An 18,843-nucleotide genomic window follows, 5' to 3' on the forward strand; every position below is an offset into this window, starting at 1 on the left:
GGTGGAGTCACCATCCCTGGAGGTGTTCAAGAAAAGCCTGGATGAGGCACTTAGTGCCATGATCCAGTTGATTGGCTAGGGCTAGGTGCTAGGTTGGACTGGATGATCTTGGAGGTCTCTTCCAACCTGGTTGATTTTGTGATTCTATGATTCTCTTCTTGTAGCACTACAATTTCATCACTTGAGGACAGGGGAGTCTCAAACAGCTTCTGTCCTCCCCATGTATCTGTGGATTAAATCAACAACACCACACCATACCCCCCCCCCCAAAAAAAATCAACCAACCAAAACAAAAAAAAACTCCAAGCAAACAAACAAGCCCCACAAAACTTTCTAGGTATCTTTGCTTTTGAATAAGGTTTATTATATCCAGACAGCCAGTTCTGCAAGTGGATGTAACTTTGCAGAGAGGTCTCCAACACAGACCAACTGCATCTGCTCTGCAAGGTGACATAGATCACAGAATCACAGAAGTATTCCTGTTAGAAAAGACCCTCGGGACCACCAAGTCCAACTGATATCCCTTCTCTACAAGGTTCACCCTAAACCACATCCCAAAGCACCACATCCAAATGACTTTTAAACACATCACGGCATGATGTGCTAGAGAGATGCTGGATGGGACAGTGCCATGCTGTAAGGTGTTGCTTTCTCAGTGAGCCTAGAGCTGACTGCAATACAGTGCTGTGCTGGGCTTACTGCATCGTACTGCAACATTTCTGCCTTCCTTTGTACTTGCATTGTACACTTCCCTTTTCTTTCTTTTCACTGAGAAGGTGATCTTGCTGTCCTCCTCAAGCACACCCTACATTTTCTCAGTGCTAGCAGTAGTTACTCAACATTATAATTTTTACATTTCATCACACAGGCTCTGTTGCAACTTTGGCATAGATGGGTGACGAGAAGGGAGACGTAGCACCCAAGGAGGAAGGTGTGCACCCAGTAGCTACACAAGTTTGGCATGCCTTGTCTTCATGAAGGAGTTGTAAACCTGACCCACTTGTGGGTTATCACTTTACCTCCCACGGACAACTGGATTCTAACAAGTCTGAACATCCTGCAGGTGTTGGTTTAAGGTTAGAAAAGACAGATCAGAGTGTTGCAGAATGTAAATGCGTGGAAGTGAAAAAAGTCCAAGTGCTGACAAATATATATTTCATTAGGGATAATCAGAGATGCATGCAAATAAGATGACTCTGCTCTACCACAATTAGTAGAAAAAGTCCTGTTCTGGATCTGTAATTTTGTGATCACAAGGTTTGGGATTTTGGCCGTGGAATAAAGGGTAGGTTGGCAGAACAAAGAGTATTTTTACCCTCTTTCCCCCTGTCATTGTTAGGTAAATCTGAATTGTCCTGCATTTAATAACTAGGAATGACATAAGCACATATGTATTTCACAGAATCATAGTAACATTCCAGTTGAAAAAGATCCTCAGGATCATCAAGTCCAACTCTTATCCCTACTCTATGAAGTAGAGTACCACATCCAAACGACTTTTAAACACATCTAGGGTTGGTGACTCAACCACCTCCCTGGGCAGCTCATTCCAATGTCTGACCATTCTTTCTGTGAAAAAGTGTTTCCTAATGTCCAGTCTAAACCTAGCCAGTTTCAGCTTGAGGCCACTCCCTCTTGTTCTATTACTAATTACCTGTAAGATTAGCAGCAGCCCCTTCACAATGTCCTTTCAGGTAGCTGTAGACAGCAATGAGGTCTCCCCATCAGCCTGCTCTTCTTCAAACTAACCATTCCCAGCTCCCTCAGTTACTTCTCTAAGATTTATTTGCCGGACCCTTCACCAGCTTCATTGCCCTCCTCTGCACTCACTCCAGCACCTCAACATCCCTCTTGTAATGAGCTGCCCAAAACTGAAACAATACTCGAGGTGTGGCCTCACCAGAGCTGAGTACAAGGGGACAATCACCTCTCTGCTCCTGCTGGACACAGCATTTGAAATACAAGCCAGGATGCCACTGGCTTTCCTTGCCATCTGGCCACAGTGCTTGCTCATATTGAGCTGTTTGTCTATTACAATCCCCAGGTGCCTTTCAGCTAGACAGCTTTCCAGCCACACTTCCCCAAGCCTGTAGCATTGCTTGGAGTTGTTGTGGCTCAAGTGCAGGACCTCACATTCAGCCTTACTGAAGCTCATCCCATTTAACAAAATCCTAATTAAAATTTTAAACCATGAAGTTAATACTTATATGCTTCATTGTTCCTATATACTACAGGGCAAAAAACAAGCAACTAAATAAAAATGAATGCAGCAGACTTCTGCCTTCAGCTAAAGTTGGGATTATTAATGCATGCAGACAGGTCAAATACTGTTGTGGTTTCACATCAGTTTTTTTCTGGTTTACTTCCATATTTTTGAGAGCTTCCCTTAGGTAAGGAACACATCTGTTTATGTCTGAAAACAATAGATATGCTCAAGCTGGAATGTGGAGGAGATTTCTCTTCACAAAACAAGCACAGCACTCTCCTGGCAGGCTTGCCAGAGGGCACAACATAACTAAGATGAACTGCTCCACTTATCTTCTCTATACAAACACAAGATTTTTTTTTCAGACATGCCACTGATGATACCAGGGAAACATAGCTAAAGCTAATACTGGAATATTTCCCTTTACTTTCTGACATAGGAATAATCTATCCATCAAAGTCATGGAAGCAGGCTGTGTCCAGTGTGCTATTATTCAGATAACAGTGCAGAGATCAATAGTAATAATAGAAAGCCCAACGTGCCATGTCAGTAACAACGCACAAGTGAATAAATGCATGAACAGAGCAAAATGCTGATCACAGAATCACAGAATTTCTTAGGTTAGAAAAGACCTTCAAGGTCATGGAGTCCAATCATTAGTTTCACACTGACAAGCCCTTGACTAAACCAAATCCCTCAGCACAACATCTAATCACTATGAATCACTATGGTTGGAAAGGACCACCAGGATCATCCAGTCCAACCTTCATCCCAGCATCTTTAATCACTAGACCATAGCCTCAAGCGTCACATCCACTCTCTTTTTAAACACCTCCAGGGATGGTGACTCCACCACCTCCCTACATGCTACAGTCAAAGAGTTTTCCCATTTTTAATGAGATTAATATTTAATCTGAAATATCTACAATTACTCATGCAGTTAAAGATGTGGTCAGTTGAAATGAAGTATTAAAAAAAAAACCAAGCAGGCAGCAAACATTTGGCTAGGCTTTAAAGAATCAATCAGAAAAAGGTTACCTGTATACTACTAGTAGGAGATCAGAGTTGATGCCTTGGCAATGATATTTCCTTCAAGCCATGGTGAGAAGAGAGCATGTTTTTAGTGCTAGCATCTTGCATAATTATTAAAGAATCGTAAGTCGCTTTCTGGAAGCAAATATAATTTAAGAAGTCAATTCATATTGTGGAACTCTGCTCCTTAATAATTCAGGCAAAGGGATTTTAAGCAACTTTGAGGAGGGGTCGATGATTTCTTTCAGTGAAAATGAATCATGGAAGTAAGGGGTGCTGGAATCTGACAGCCAAAATGAAACATAACAAAATAATACAAGTAACCAGCAATATACTTCTGAGATATAAGCAAAGCCCAGGTTTTTGGCAAATTTATCAGGAGAACTTGGAGGAGCTGTAGTAACATAAAGTACAGACAAATTAGATTGTCTACTGTTTCAACTCACTCAATGGTTTAGCAGATGATACTGGTTAGAAAACTACTACTTTCATATTCATGCATGTTTATATATGTATTTATGTATGTTTATAGTATTTAAGACTTCAAATAACACAGCTAAGAAACTAACAGTGATGGAAACAATTCTCTCTTATTCATATAGTTATTTCAGATGTATATTCAGCTAAAGATTGGGATTGTAATCTCTGTTTGCAGGACTAGCTTGGATTTTATTCTGTGAGGATGCAATATGAATGTTTACATAATCCTAGACATAGCTGTGTTCCTTAACAGCACACTCCAACTGCTAGACCAGGCTGTCTTTTACCTGCTTGCCCATTTTATTCTATGACACCTCTGTTCTCAGTAGCACAAGGTATTCTTCTTCCCCTGCTGGAGCAGCATCTCCAAGGTTACAACTCAGCTTTGTGGTAAGGATGCAGGTACTGAATCTCAGGTTGAATTGTCTCCAATCTGAAGCATCCAGTACTACTCACTTCCAATGCAGTATCAACCTTCACCAGATTTAGCTGCACCCTTCAGTGTAACAGACTTCTTAGATTTTCCTGCAAGACATCAATGAAACAGTTTTCCACCAACAGGCATGGCAAAAAGGAGATCAGTCTCTCTCTCTGCAGAGCAGCCACTGTGGGCAAATGTCCTGAAATAAATGATGCAAAAGTTAGGGACAGGAAGAGCTGAAAATTCTGAAATGTGGAACTTTTAGGCTAGGAATGCCATATTAAGGTCTGGCAGTCCCTGAAATGGATGAAGTAAAATTAAAGCTCCTAGATCTTCTTTTGGACATCACTCAGGCAAATTCTGTTCTGTTTTATCATAAAATCCCTTATATAATCATGTCTGATCAGAACCTGTTTGTATCAAGGAAGAGAAAATAGATCCTGTGCTGTATTTTAACACTTCTCTAATTTACTTGAGCACTACTTAGTAACCATATTCGTATGTTCCCTTCCTTTTTCTCCAGCCAGATTATAATTCTAGGATTACGTCTTATTCATCTATCACAAGGTTAATAGCAGCAATAATCCATTTAGTAAATGCTGCCTTTTCTGAAATGAAAACTTACCTCCCATTTCCATTCTGGTCTTTTAAAAGTCTTTCTTCCTGAAATTGCTATCGTTGTCTTACATTCCAACTCTATTACACAAACACTCTTTACTGAACCTTTTTTTTCCCCTCTGGTAATCTTTCCCCACCCCCAGCCCCCCAGGCATAAAGATGAAAGGCAGGTAATTTGTCAGCAGAGCCTCCAGAATTATGAGAAGCAGGAGATTCTTTGCACAGAGGATGTTTGTGCACACAGCTAAAGGAAACATCACAGAAACCTGCTTCTTAGTGACACAGATACTATTTGGAACAAATCATTGATCAGGTCCTATATTTAAGGTATTGTGCTAAGAAAGCAACATCAGAGGAGAATGTTCCCACTGAAAGTAAAAATTGACAATTACAAAAATTCTTCTTAGGAATAAGAATCCCAAAATAACAATCACCTCTTTAAAATTCTTCCAGAACGGAAGCAATAAATTCTCATCCTTCGAAGGAAGCTTTATGAGTGTGGTTTGATTTAATTAGCTATTTTATAAACATGTTCTTCCCAATTTATGATGAGAAATTGGAACATTTCTCCTCAAAAAGATAAACATTGATTTTTGAAAGCTGCACACATAGAATCTTAGAATCAACCAGGTTGGAAGAGACCTCCAAGATCATCCAGTGCAGCCTAGCACCCAGCCCTGTCCAATCAACTGGACCATGGCACCGAGTGCCTCATCCAGTCTTTTCTTGAACATCTTCAGGGACAGTGACTCCGCCACCTTCCTGCACAGCCCATTCCATCCACACATTGGTTTATTGAGCCTATCACAAATCTTGAAGTGAAAGTTGTAACATCTGTGCTTTTTTAAACTCTCTTGTTAGCATTTCAGCCCAACATGTAGAAATAACTGAAATCAGGTTACTCCTGCAGGTGAAATAAATAGGTCCTGACATGAGCAACAGTAACAGACAAAGCAAATTACTTTCAAGAATATATACTTTTATCTAAAGTAAGTAGTCCACCTGCTTTTAGTTTCCTTGTTTTAATACTGACTCTTCACTTAAGGAGAAGGGTTTTTTTCTCTAAAGGGGAAATGTAAAGAATGGGAACTTCTAACAAAAGACAACAAGCTTTACAAATGTATCCAAGGGATGCAAATGTACAGTGCCTCATGGGGGAAGTTTAAAAATTAATTGTCTGCAGAGAATTCTAAACTATCGTCAGTAACAGTCTCAGTAAGAAGTGACTTTGTTTATTGATTTAGCTTAAACTCCTCCAAAATCCTCTGACATAAGAAAAATCTTGCACAGTGTCACAGAATTTCCAGTTCCTCTGCTTTCTTTCACATCTCAGAAAATAATCTGAGATGTAAATCAACAGGTAAAGAGAAAAATTTCCACAAACTAGTTTACAATTTCACTGTGCAAACCAGACTGAGATTCAGTGAAGCACCTGGTAAATCTCAGGATCTTCTCACTGGCAGCTCAGTGCATGCACCAGCTGGGCTCAGCTGCTGCCCACCTTTTTATTTGTCTTGGTGCTCTTTCACTTCAGAGAAAACCTGTTCATACAGACAAATTCTGCTCACGTTGAAATAACTCAGATAGTGCTTATTCTGTTTGCCAACAGTGAAAGACATTTCATTCCTTCTCTCTTTTTCTCTCTCTGCCATTTCTTTTAATTTTACTGTGCTAGGCAACATAACATCTACATAGTACACTCAACAGGTGACTTTTCAGAGATCATAGAATCATAGAATCAACCAGGTTGGAAGAGACCTCCAAGATCATTCAGTCCAACCTACCACCCAGCCCTAGCCAGTCAACTAGACCATGGCACTAAGTGCCTCATCCAGGCTTTTCTTGAACACCTCCAGGGACAGCGACTCCACCACCTCCCTGGGCAGCCCATTCCAATACCAATCACTCTCTCTGGGAAGAACTTACTCCTAACACCCAGCCGATAGCTCCCCTGGCACAACTTGAGACTGTGTGCTCTCATTCTGTTGCTGCTTGCCTGGCAGAAGAGACCAAACCCCACTTGTCTGCAGCCTCCCTTTAGATAGTTGTAGACAGCAATGAGGTCACCCCTGAGCCTTCCCTTCTCCAGGCTAAACTCCTCCACCCTTCCCTGCAGCTTTTCTTCCAGCCACATATCCTTCTCCAGACTCTCTTTTTACTGCTGCCAGTAGACCCCCATAGTTTTACAAAGGCTTAGTGGAGTATCATGGTAGGTGTTATTTAAGAGTTATACTTCCTATACTAAACCAATTTTTAGTCTTTTTCCTGAAAAGTCCTGTGGTAAGCATATGAAATAGAATTGTCTTAGACATCTGGGTTGATTTATTGCATTCACAACTTTCTGAAACATAAGCATACTTCTGAACATATTTGTCTTCTTTCTTCAGTGAATAATGTTAAAAATGAAGGCAAGGCAACTGACCCTTCCTTTGGTTACTAAAACAGCCTTTGGCCCTTAAAAACTCAGGAGCTGCTATCAAGCATTTAAAAGGTGAGGGCAAATATTCACAAGCACAGTGCAGCATGGACACAGTCACACCAGATTGCTTCCCCTTACGTTACCTAAAGTCTCTCCTACAAAGATCTGCTTTGCCTCTGCTGCCATGTAGTTCTTTGACATCCTTGTGTAATTAGACTGCGTGCCTGACTCTCATCAAGTCTGCACAAAGAAAAAGAGCTTCAAAATGAGGGTTTAAAAACAGCTCCAAAATGAGGGTTTAAAAATCAGCCTATGAAACACATAAGTCCATTGTTTGAAATCAAGAGTCTTAGCTTAAAAGTTAATCAGGCATATTAATCAGGCAGATAATAGCTGAAAGAAGACAGAAACTCTTCTTCAGGTGAATTTCTCTGACATCAAAGCATGAGTCTTTATTTAAGGACATGCATTATGATATTGTTTAGTAGAGTCAATAAAGAATGAATTCCTGGATAATTTTGTCTAGCATCTATGGAAATAGAGACATCAATTTCCTGTAAAGGGAAGATTCAAGGTAGAGGAAGTGGTAAAATACATATTTGATCTGTGCAAAGGCAGTATCTTCATGGTAGTTTCCCTGATTGACTAAAGAGGATTGACTAGAGAGGATTGAAGTAAAGAGTTAAAAAAAGCATGTGGAAAGATGTTCAAGGAAAAAGGGTAAGAACCAAACTGTAAAGTGAAGCTGAGAAAAACTGCCAGAATGGTAAAGAGCTTGTCATCACAGGACAAATATAGCCAAACCTGGAAATATTACCTGCATTGCAAACCATCTGCTTTAGTTTTCATGGATGTGTCTGAAAGTCAGGCATTCTGCTATGCATTTCCCCTAAAATTTCAAGCACATAGAGAAAGGGTACCCTGTAGATTTCAATGGCTCCAGAGATGGAGCTTCTTTTACACTGGATTGCTTGCTGGTGGTGTTGGGCATGTATGGGAATTACATATTTTAGCTCAGTTTAGTATGAAACAATGGTCTGCTGTCTAGGAGTAGACAGTAGGTAAGCTAGATGGAAGTGTGAACAGAAGGAACAGTGAGTGTAGGTCTGCTGTAACTAACCAATGTAATCATTATGCCTGGGTAGTAAAGGGTGTAATCTGAAGACTATCTGTAGATTGCCATATGAATAGAACTGGAAGTGTATATAAGAAAAATAAGTCTTCAGTTGGAAAAACCTGTGGAGTGCATGCCTCCAAATGCTACAGGCATGGAGGGCTGTGCTTGCATCTGTGGGACTCTTCTGAGGGCAGGTGGTTCCGGGTACCACAAATATGAGAAAGGTTATGGAAGTCAAATGCACAGCAGACATGTATCCTGTATCTACAACTGTAGAAGGCAAAGATATGATAGAGCCCAAGTGATATAAATAACATTTTTTTCCCTGATATGCAACAAAGAGCTCTTTTGTTTTGGTTTGCTTTTCTTGGGGGGGCTTTATTGGTGCTATTTTATATATATTGTTGTTTCAACCCCAGGGGATTCTCTGAATGCAGTACATCAATAAGAAATAGACAATGTGCAGCAAACAAGCTAACATCCTTTGTTGAGTTGCCTGAAAATTCAGGCAGTGAGATGATCACATAAACCATAACATGTTGCTGACTCATTGCTAGTACAAGAGAAAATAATTTCCCCTCTGGCACAATAATAGCTTATCTGTTATCTCTCATCTGCAAAGACAAAGTGTAATAACACTGAAGTCATAGCAAAGGATCTCCATCTGTGACACATGAAATACTGAGATGAAGCCAGCCAGGTGAAAGTGGCAGCTGTAAAAGCATCTGTCTGGAAAAGCCTGGATATCCAGACAGAGGGCTCTGTTTGAAGAAGATTTAAAAAAAGAAGGATCATGTTCATAGAATCAGACAATGGTTTAGGTTGGAAGGGGTTTAGGTTGGAAGGCACCTCAAAGACCATCTAGTTCCAACCCTCCACCATAGGCAGGGACACCTGCCACAGTTCGCTCAAGGCCTCATCTAACCTAGTTTTGAACAACTCCAGGGAGGGAGCAGTAGTGGAATATAGCAAATCAAACAATAAGAGTGTATGCTGTAACTAAAAAAAACCAATAAAAAAAACCAACCAGACCCAAAACCAAAGAAAGAAATAAAAGTGATTAAAAAAAAAAGACCTATTCTGTTTGAATCTGGTGTCTCTGAGAAAGAAGAAGTTTCTTTTCTGACTAAGTTTCTCTTCTTAATAACTTCCTGATCTTCCAAGGTATACTCTTTATTTTGCTTCTTTACTAAGGAAGTTGAAGCAAAAAAAGAGAGACAGATTAGTCTGTAAAAACAAACACTCTGTACCTGTGAAATTTAGATGTCAGTATAAGCACTTACTGTATTTGAAAACACATAAATGCTGAATGTGCACGTTTGGGTTTGATCATCAAAACTGACAGAATATTTTCTCACCATTGATCCAGAGTGAGTGAAGCCTTACTTTGGTGTAGAATGGGGCAAACATGTGCTGTCAGCAGGGTCAGATAGATAGCACTAAAGCTCCCCACCGTGTGCAGCTTCAGCAAGAGCCGTTGTGGTGAATCAGTCTCTTAACTCACAGTTTCTTTTCAGACCTGCCTTGCCATAGTTTTGTTTATCTTGCCCCAGGAGAGAGGAGTCCACCCACACAAGCTCTTCATTTCCTGAATAATCAATAAAGAGAGGGAGACATATCAAGGCTAGAAAAACCACCATCCATCTACCATAGATGATTTCCATCTCTGGATGCAAAGGCAGTTGATGAAATCTTCTCCAGTTAATTTCAGATAAATATCTAGCTCTGCTACTGAGGGTGTAAGGAAATTTTTAAAATTACCTTCACATGGGACACCTAAGCTCAGCAGTCCAGAGAAGTATCTAATGAAACTGCTTTGGTGTAACCTCTAGGGTGGCTGAAGCCCACGGTGTACACAAAACTATGCCAAGTAGCTGGCAGTGTACACCAGGAATCAGTGAAAACATAGTCAACTGACCATAGCCAATTGTACTTGCTCAACCTTTGAGCCAACACAGCTTCACTTACATCCAGTAATTTCAAGCATGGATGTGTCTAAGCCTTTACCAACAGAAAATGATGAGATTCAGTTTTCCATATGGCTATGCAGGCTTTGATGAAATCTGATACCAGAAAAATCAGAGCGGGTAAGAACCTTGTATCAAATCAATGTCAAAAGCAATCTTGGCTCACTAATTTCATAGAATCATAGAATCAGTCAGGGTTGGAAGGGACCACAAGGATCATCTGGTTCATGTAGATCATCAGTTCTTGTGTTAAGATTCAATAATTGCTACTGACATCAATATGAGCAGGTGTGATGTGGTTTACATTGTGCTTTTGACTACATAACCTCAACATTCAAGTACAAATTTACAGGCAGGAGAAATTTTTGAAAGCTTTTGGCTTCAGTTTTCACCCCTGGATCTGCAGAGAGATTGATTCACCACCATTCAATGTAATAGACACGGAATAAGAGGCTCCTTACCTCCAGTAAAGGCATAAAAATTCTCATTTTCTTAATAACATCAGTTTCTAAGAAGGCAGGATTTAGATACAATTACATAAGACAAAAAGAAAGGAAGAGTTAAGACCATTGTGTCCTTGCTTTGAAAGCTTTAGCTGGAAGCAAAATTTTAATGACTGGATTCAAGTTAGAAAGCAAAAGCTATGGAATGACCCAACAAGATTTTTCACACTTGAATGTGCTCCTATAGTTTTAAAAACACACAGTGGAAAAGTCAGAAGTCAAGAACAGTAGAGGTGGTGATGTTTCTAAGACAATAGTCAACACACTAATTTAAACCTACTCTCTATTATGCCCTGGGATGGAAGCCAGAACCAGTTGGGAATTTAGTAGGTTGTTGAATACTTCACAAAGGGATTATTAGAGCCTAGGAGATAAAAACCCAGGATAAGTCAGTCCAATATTCAGCATGGTGCTTCTCTTAGAAAATTTCTCTTGGTAGAAATCAAGTGTTAATACTGAGAATACAATGTTGCTTCTCTACAGACCACGCTTCATTTTCATCATAGAATCACAGAATGGTCTGGTTTGGAAAGGACCTCTAAAGGTCATCAGATCCAACCCCCATGCAGCAAGCAGGCATATCATCCGCTAAATCAGGTTGCCCAGAGCCCTGTCAATCCTCATCTTATTATCTCCAGGGATGGGGCCCCAACCACCTCCCTGGGCAACCTGTTCCAGCATTCCACTACCCTCATTGTAAAGAAACTGTTCTTAAAATCCAATCTAAATCTGCTCTTCTCTAGTTTGAAGCCATTGCCCCCTGTCCTATCACCACAGGCCTTTGCAAACAGTTTCCATCCTTCTTCTAGGCACCCTTCAGGTACTGGAAGGCTGCTATTAGGTCTCCCCAGAGCCTTCTCCTCTCCAGGCTGAACAACCCCAGCTCCCTCAGCCTATCTTTGTAGCAGAGGTGTTCCAACTCCCTGACCATCTTCATGGTCCTCCTCTGGACCTGCTCCGTCAGGTCCATGTTCTTCCTGTATTGAGGGCTCCAAAGCTGGACACAGTACTGCAGGTGAGGTCTCACCAGAGCAAAGTGGCAGAATCACCTCTCTGGATCTGCTGGCCATGTTTCTTTTGATGCTTCTTTCCTTACAGCTAAACTGAGGCAGTGTGGTCTGCATGATTGGGTAGTGAGGTGGGTTGGGAACTGGTTGCAGGAAAGAAGTCAGAGAGTTGTGGGACAGAGTCTAGTTGGAGGCCTGTAACTAGTGGAGTCCCTCAGGGATCAGTACTGGGATAAGTACTATTCAATCTATTTATTAACGACCTGGGTGAGGGCACAGAGTTCACTGTCAGCATGTTTGCTGATGACACTAAAGTGGGTGGAGTGGCTGCCACATCAGGAGGCTGTGCTTCCATTCAGCAAGGCTTAGACAGGGAACTGCTTGAGAGAGTCCAGTACAGAGTCACAAAAAATGATTAAGGGAGTGAAACTTCTTCCTTACAAGGAGAGGCTGAGGGAGCTGGGGCTCTTTAGCTTGGAGAAGAGGAGACCGAAGGGTGACCTTGTCAGTGTTTAGAAATATGTAAAGGCTGAGTGCCAGGAGGATGCAGTCAGGCTCTGCTGGGTGATGCCCAATGACAGAAAAAGGGGCAATGGGTGGAAGCTGAGGCATAAGAAGTTCCATGTAAACATAAGGAAAAAGTTTTTCACTGTGAGGGTGTCAGAACACTGAACAGGCTGCCCAGGGGGGTTATGGAGTCTCCCTCTCTGGAGATATTCAAGACCTGCCTGGATGTGTTCTTGTGTGATCCTAGGTAATCCTGCTCTGGCAGGGGAGTTGGACTGAATGATCTTTTTAGGTCCCTTCCAGCCCATAATATTCTGTGTGACCTGTGTGTGTGATCTGTGTGATGCAGCCTAGGATGCCACTGGCCATCTGGGCTGCAAGCTCACACTGTCTGCTCATGCGCAGCTTCTCATCCACCAGCATCCCTAAGTCATTTTCTGCAGGGCTGCTTTCTGTCACCTCATCCCCCAGTCTGTATTGATAGTGAGGATTGTTCTGGCCCAGGTGCAGGACCCTGCACTTGATCTTGTTGAACCTCATGAGTCATTGCACTGTCACTGTGCCATAGCCTTAAATATTCTTAAAGCATGTTTATATTAGTATCATTTGAATATTGCTATCTTATAAGCTCTGGAGTGTTGGAATATATGTGACAACATTCACAGAGGTCTGGCTCAACTGCATTACTAGACTATTGCTAATCTGATGCAGTTGCTTAATAACAGAATAAAACTCAGTCAGTAGAGTTGACAACAAATCTCCAATAGTTGCTTTATGTATTCACACCATGAGATGTTCAGATGAAAAAGTTGCAGAATAGATTTCTTCACTCACTCTACTAAAACTATCCCAGGCTCTTTCTGGTCCTGCCTACTCAATGAGTGTAGTTTGTCATATAGAACTGAAGGGATAAAATCAATGGAGTGTAAGACTTCTGACACTGTCCAGTTCCAACAGGTGTGCCAAGGTACAGTGCCTAGAACTTCAGCTGGTCCAGGTCCTTTTAAATTAACTGCCATCAAAGTTAAAAATCAATGCATCTTTGTTGTAAATGCTTTAATTTGTGTAATTAAACTCCTTCAAATGTGGCAGTCTGAACTCTGGTATCGCTTTTGCAACTTCTGTTTCAAATCATTTCCTCACTAATACTGATGATAATGACTACACACAGATAAGGAACCTATGCAGATACATGTATAGACACACACACATTGTCTCAGCAGATAATTTTGTTGTTCCCTTTAACAGACTGCTGTTTCTTACTTTCACTTGTATCATAGAATCAACCAAGCTGGAAGAGACCCCCAAGCTCATCCAGTCCAACCTATCACCCAGCCCTATCCAATCAACTAGACCATGGCACTAAGTGCTCTATCCAGTCTTTTCTTGTATTAAGTTTGACTGTGCTCCCAGTTGCTCATATGTTATCATTTGTTCGGAGTGGCTATCAAAATGCTAATATTTATTCAGAGTAAAGATACTCTAGTGCATTTTCCAGCATGGTGTGTAACAGAGAATTTGCTTACAGTTCTTGTAAACTCTCAGAGTGGAATCCAGACCCCCCCCTGAACTGTGTTGAACATAGAGGTTCTGCTGCTGACCACTGAGACTTAATACTTCCATCCTCAACCTCTCTGTTGTTCAACAAAGAACCTGGACAGCCTTCAAACAGCATTAGCTTCAAGAAGCAGTAAACACTGGTTGTTAAAGCTTCCTGTTTTTTCTGTGTTAGGAGATCTAGTAGCAATCTAACCCTTCCCACCACAGTGAATGCCATGAAGCATTCGCTTTCATCCATCATCTTCAAGCTATTGTAATTTTAGAATCTGCAAATAAAGGCCAAAAATCAGAAGCAGAACTCTCTTAATGATTCATTGGTGATTCAGAGTGTGTCATTTATTCTCTATTTGTTACCAAGGGAACCTGACACCCACTTCCTACCACATCTTTGCTACAACCAAAACAGTGTCAAGCCACAGTATTGCTGTGCTGCTGTTTATGACTGCTAAATGCCAACTGCTTGTAAAAAAAAAACGCTTTGTAAAACAGATTTTCTCAGTCTCACTGTTAAGTTCTATGGCTTTGAACTATCAGTGGTCATCCAGAAATCACACTAGAAAAGAACAATGTGATCTGCAGCTTCCAATATGTCTTCTGCAAAATTATTAAGTTGGTTCTGCTAAGTGGTTTGAACTATAATGCACCCTGAATCTTAAATCATGTAAGGAGGTTGATGGGTTTGTACTGAAACCGTTTTAACAAGAAATAAGCTAAAATTGGAGGTACTCAAAAGTGGTTTTCTGGTTTGTAAAAAATGTTCTGTTTTGTTTTTGTAATGTGGTTTACATCTAAAATAGATTAAATCAATCTTTTTCAACATTTTCAATGAGCTGCAAGCTTCCCTTATCTTATTCTGTGCCAATGAGACTGGCATTTTTGTCACCAGATGTGTCTGTTCTGAGGACAGGGAATTCTAGTGACATCCAAAACACACTAAATGAAAGTTTTTAGGCTCAAACAACTGATCTCCAAAGAAAACATCTTGCTGGAGATGGCATGATATCTTGCTATGGCCTGATATGATAAAGATATTTCGGATTGATCTTATACTTTCTGACTTTAAAATCAGTTTAGTTGAAACTATTTCAAATTTCTTTAAGTCCCACATATATTTTAGACTGACCTGTGGAATCACACAGTGATGTCCTTTGCCTTCTTTAGGCAGGTCTCTGTCTACCACTGTAAAAGAAAGAGGAAGGTTAAAGGAGTGTCTTAACAGATAAAATGAGTTGATTGTACCTGCTATAGTATTTACCCTATTGCAGCACTGTGCAGTTTCTTTTCATGCCTGTTAGAGATTCTGTTGACTGAAGGCTGGGCTTTGAAAATTGCCAGATAGATCTGCATTGGGAGCACTTCTTTGTGGCATACAGAACATTGGTCTTGAGATCTCTTTTTGTAGCAGCACAGAATGAAGAAAGGCATGGGAGGGGAAGAAAGTTCCTCACCCTGCTGGGAAGGGTACTTACTCCAAACCTGGAGTCTAGAAATTCTACACAGAAAGTCCATACTGTTTTCCAATTCAGAGTGATCTGAGACAAAACCTTTGCTTCAAGTCAATCAGAAAAGTAACTTAAATGTGTGCATTCTACCTACAGAGTAAAACCTTCTCCCTCTCATGCTCATCTATTCTCAGTGTCATACTTTCACATGAAATTTTTCTTCTTCCCAACCAGTTTTTAATTTCTCTTTGCCAAACCAAAACTTTCAGGGTTTTACTGAGTTGCATTTTGGCAGGAAGAAGTCTTGGCGAACCAGATTCAGTATTAAACACAGTGGCTTTGGTCCAGAAAAACACTTACATATTTAATTCTAAGCAAAGATTTGGCTCTTGCTGTTCCAGCTACTCAAAATTATGTAGTGTGTTCCTTTAATATTAGGGTAGTAATAAAAGAGGCACATAAGAATGTATTCTGAAGGTAACACCCTGATATGGCTCAAAATAACTATGAGCAATGTGCTCTAAGAATTCATTAAGTTTACAATGATTTAATTTGTGTATCCCCCCCAAAAAAGGGGGAGCGGGGGAAGGAAATATTTTTTAACTATATAGTTTCTTTCTTTCCTCAAGAATGGAAAATTAAAATCTCCCTAAGTTTCTAGCAAAATCTAGTACCTATGGAAAGAAATACGGAGGTGGACTATAATCCCATTTTATGTACATTTTCTTTTTAACAGCAAATCATGCAATATGTTTTTGCAATATTAAAAGCAATTCTACCTAAATCCATGGGTATTTAGAAAAGCTTGTTTTGATTTTGATAAGAAGGTGTACACATTTATAATTGTTAAATACATGAAAACACAAATATAAGGCCAATGTGAAGACTGGGAATATTAATCACAGAATCATAGAATCAACCAGGTTGTAAGAGACTTCCAAGATCATCCAGTCCAACCTAGCACCCAGCCCTACTCAATCACCTAGACCATGGCACTAAGTGCCTCATTCAGGCTTTGCTTGAACACCTCCAGGCTCCACCACCTCCCTGGGCAGTCCACTCCAATGGCAAATCACTCTCTCTGTCAAGAATTTCCTCCTAATATCCAGCTTATACCTCCCCCTGCACAACTTGAGACTGTGTCTCCTTGTTCTGTTGCTGGTTGCCTGGCAGAAGGGACCAACCTCCACCTGGCTACAGCCTCCCTTCAGGTAGTTGTAGACAGCATTTCTCCCTTCCCAAAATATTGTGAGTAAAATCTGATTGGAAACCTGTCTGTGTTTATCCATATGTATACACATAAAGTGGTTTCAATGATAAATAAATAAAACATCTACTTTTATATACAGTGGCTTTCAGCAGAGAAAATATGAATCTCCTGCATTTTTTGAGTCTCAGTATAATAAGCAAGAGTAATAAATAATAATAGGTTTATAACTGATAACATAATAAGCAAGAAAAGATAGATAATGAAGAAAAAAAAATAAAGCTTAACATTTGTTGTCAGGCTCTCTGCAATGTAAGAAAGAGAAAAAAAATAAGGTCACATTTTTCAAGCACAATATAATGCCTTTCTGGGGCCAGAAAATATCTTTTACAGGCTTTTACACTGCAGTACATAGTTGGCTAAGTAAGAGCCAATGACTAAAGCTGGAATCCACTTCTGAGGTGCTGACGCAGAACACCTCACTTCCCACAGCCTATTTCTCCATAGCCTATTGTACACATTAGTGTACCCTTTTAACTTGTCAGGAAATTGTGGCAAAAAGAGGTTGTTTACCCAGTGACAGAGTGTATTAAGTACTTGTGGGAAGAATGGAGGGTCAGTGACTCCCAGCCAGCTTTTGGCTGTCATGTCCAGGATCCTGGGGACTGTTAGGTAGCTGCTGACAACCAGAGGAGAGTGTGTGGCACACCAGCAATGGCCTTATGCAAGGGACTTGGAGGCAAGGTTGGAGCAGAGCCTTATGTCTTTAGTGAATTGGAGAGAAATGCAGGGAGGAAATGCGGACTTCAAAGACCCATTGCACTGCCAAACAAGCAAAACCAAACCTAATTACAAATGTGAATGTGGCCAGCATGGTCACTGGTCCAGTTGGAAGTCAAGCTCTGTTTCCTTTAAATTCAAGACCCCTTGAGGCTCCCCGTGGGAAATGTTAAGCATATTTTTGATGGTAACTGCTTCTAAAGACAATTTTAAGTTTTAACTAGTTCACTTGAAATCAACAATAAAACTTCTACTGGACTGAGAGAGACCAGGACTTGAATATAATCCAGGGCATGAGAATATTTCTTGCGTTAGGTAAAGACTCCACTTGGTTTCAGGTTACTTGAAAACTCTTTTCATCAATTTCTTCTGAAGGAAGGGATTTGCACCCATGGAAAAAAAAAAAAAAAAAGGATGATATTGGGTCTAGTACTTCTAGGAGAATACACTACACTCTTGAGTTTTCTCAACAATATTTGCATGCCCAGAAGGGAGGCTGAATAACACAGCCCTGTTGTGAAACTTTCATTTGGTTGCAGTTAGAAAGAATGCCATGGGGTTTATTCCACTTTCCAAGCATCAAGTACTGTAAACTCAACTTAAAAATAGAAAAGAATGTATTTCTTGTAGTTTAAGCTAAGGAGAATTTTCAAGTTAAGTACCATTTGTAAATACAAAGTTAATGACGTAGCATGCTCATATATTTAAGAGATTTAAAGCACATTATTTACATTAAGGTGCCACCATTATCTTGTAATATCCTTCTCTAAACCTAAATATTTTTGGTGGTCAGACTTCCCTTCCCTTCCCTTCCCTTCCCTTCCCTTCCCTTCCCTTCCCTTCCCTTCCCTTCCCTTCCCTTCCCTTCCCTTCCCTTCCCTTCCCTTCCCTTCCCTTCCCTTCCCTTCCCTTCCCTTCCCTTCCCTTCCCTTCCCTTCCCTTCCCTTCCCTTCCCTTCCCTTCCCTTCCCTTCCCTTCCCTTCCCTTCCCTTCCCTTCCCTTCCCTTCCCTTCCCTTCCCTTCCCTTCCCTTCCCTTCCCTTCCCTTCCCTTCCCTTCCCTTCCCTTCCCTTCCCTTCCCTTCCCTTCCCTTCCCTTCCCTTCCCTTCCCTTCCCTTCCCTTCCCTTCCCTTCCCTTCCCTTCCCTTCCCTTCCCTTCCCTTCCCTTCCCTTCCCTTCCCTTCCCTTCCCTTCCCTTCCCTTCCCTTCCCTTCCCAAATACCTGCTGGCTGCAGTCAGATGCAGCAGACCTTCACCTGACTTTTTTTCTTGGTAGAAGGGCTCTGCTCTTGGTCTCAAATCCTGATTTCCAGGAATGGTTTGCTTTAGATTCTTCTTAAGCAGCCTTGCCAATTCCACAATAATCTGTCCCACCACAGTGGAGGGCTGATGCCATTCTCTGAGTTAGCTCTAGTCTTCAGGTGGCTGCTCTGAGAACTAGGTCAGGGATTCAGGCTGAGGCTGGGTGAAAGCTGTACATCTGCAAGCATAACAGAGTTGGTGTTGACTGAAACATAGAGCAGCCTTGAAATTTTCCTGAAATAGTCTGAGGTTCAACCTGCCACACAGCCAGAAAAC

At 40.9% G+C, this 18,843-nt stretch overlaps 1 long non-coding RNA gene across 1 annotated transcript; it reads right to left on the reverse strand.

Annotated features, from left to right (window-relative positions):
• Positions 1 to 9,689: 9,689 nt before the first annotated feature.
• Positions 9,690 to 18,552, reverse strand: LOC135188019 (uncharacterized). Its single transcript, XR_010307540.1, has 3 exons — positions 18,488 to 18,552; positions 14,961 to 15,016; positions 9,690 to 9,881 (listed from the first exon to the last, which is right to left on the reverse strand). It is a non-coding gene; the product is annotated as an uncharacterized LOC135188019 (long non-coding RNA).
• Positions 18,553 to 18,843: the final 291 nt, after the last annotated feature.

The sequence above is a fragment of the Pogoniulus pusillus genome, chromosome 28, assembly GCF_015220805.1.
Source record: "Pogoniulus pusillus isolate bPogPus1 chromosome 28, bPogPus1.pri, whole genome shotgun sequence".
Classification (NCBI taxonomy): domain Eukaryota; kingdom Metazoa; phylum Chordata; class Aves; order Piciformes; family Lybiidae; genus Pogoniulus; species Pogoniulus pusillus.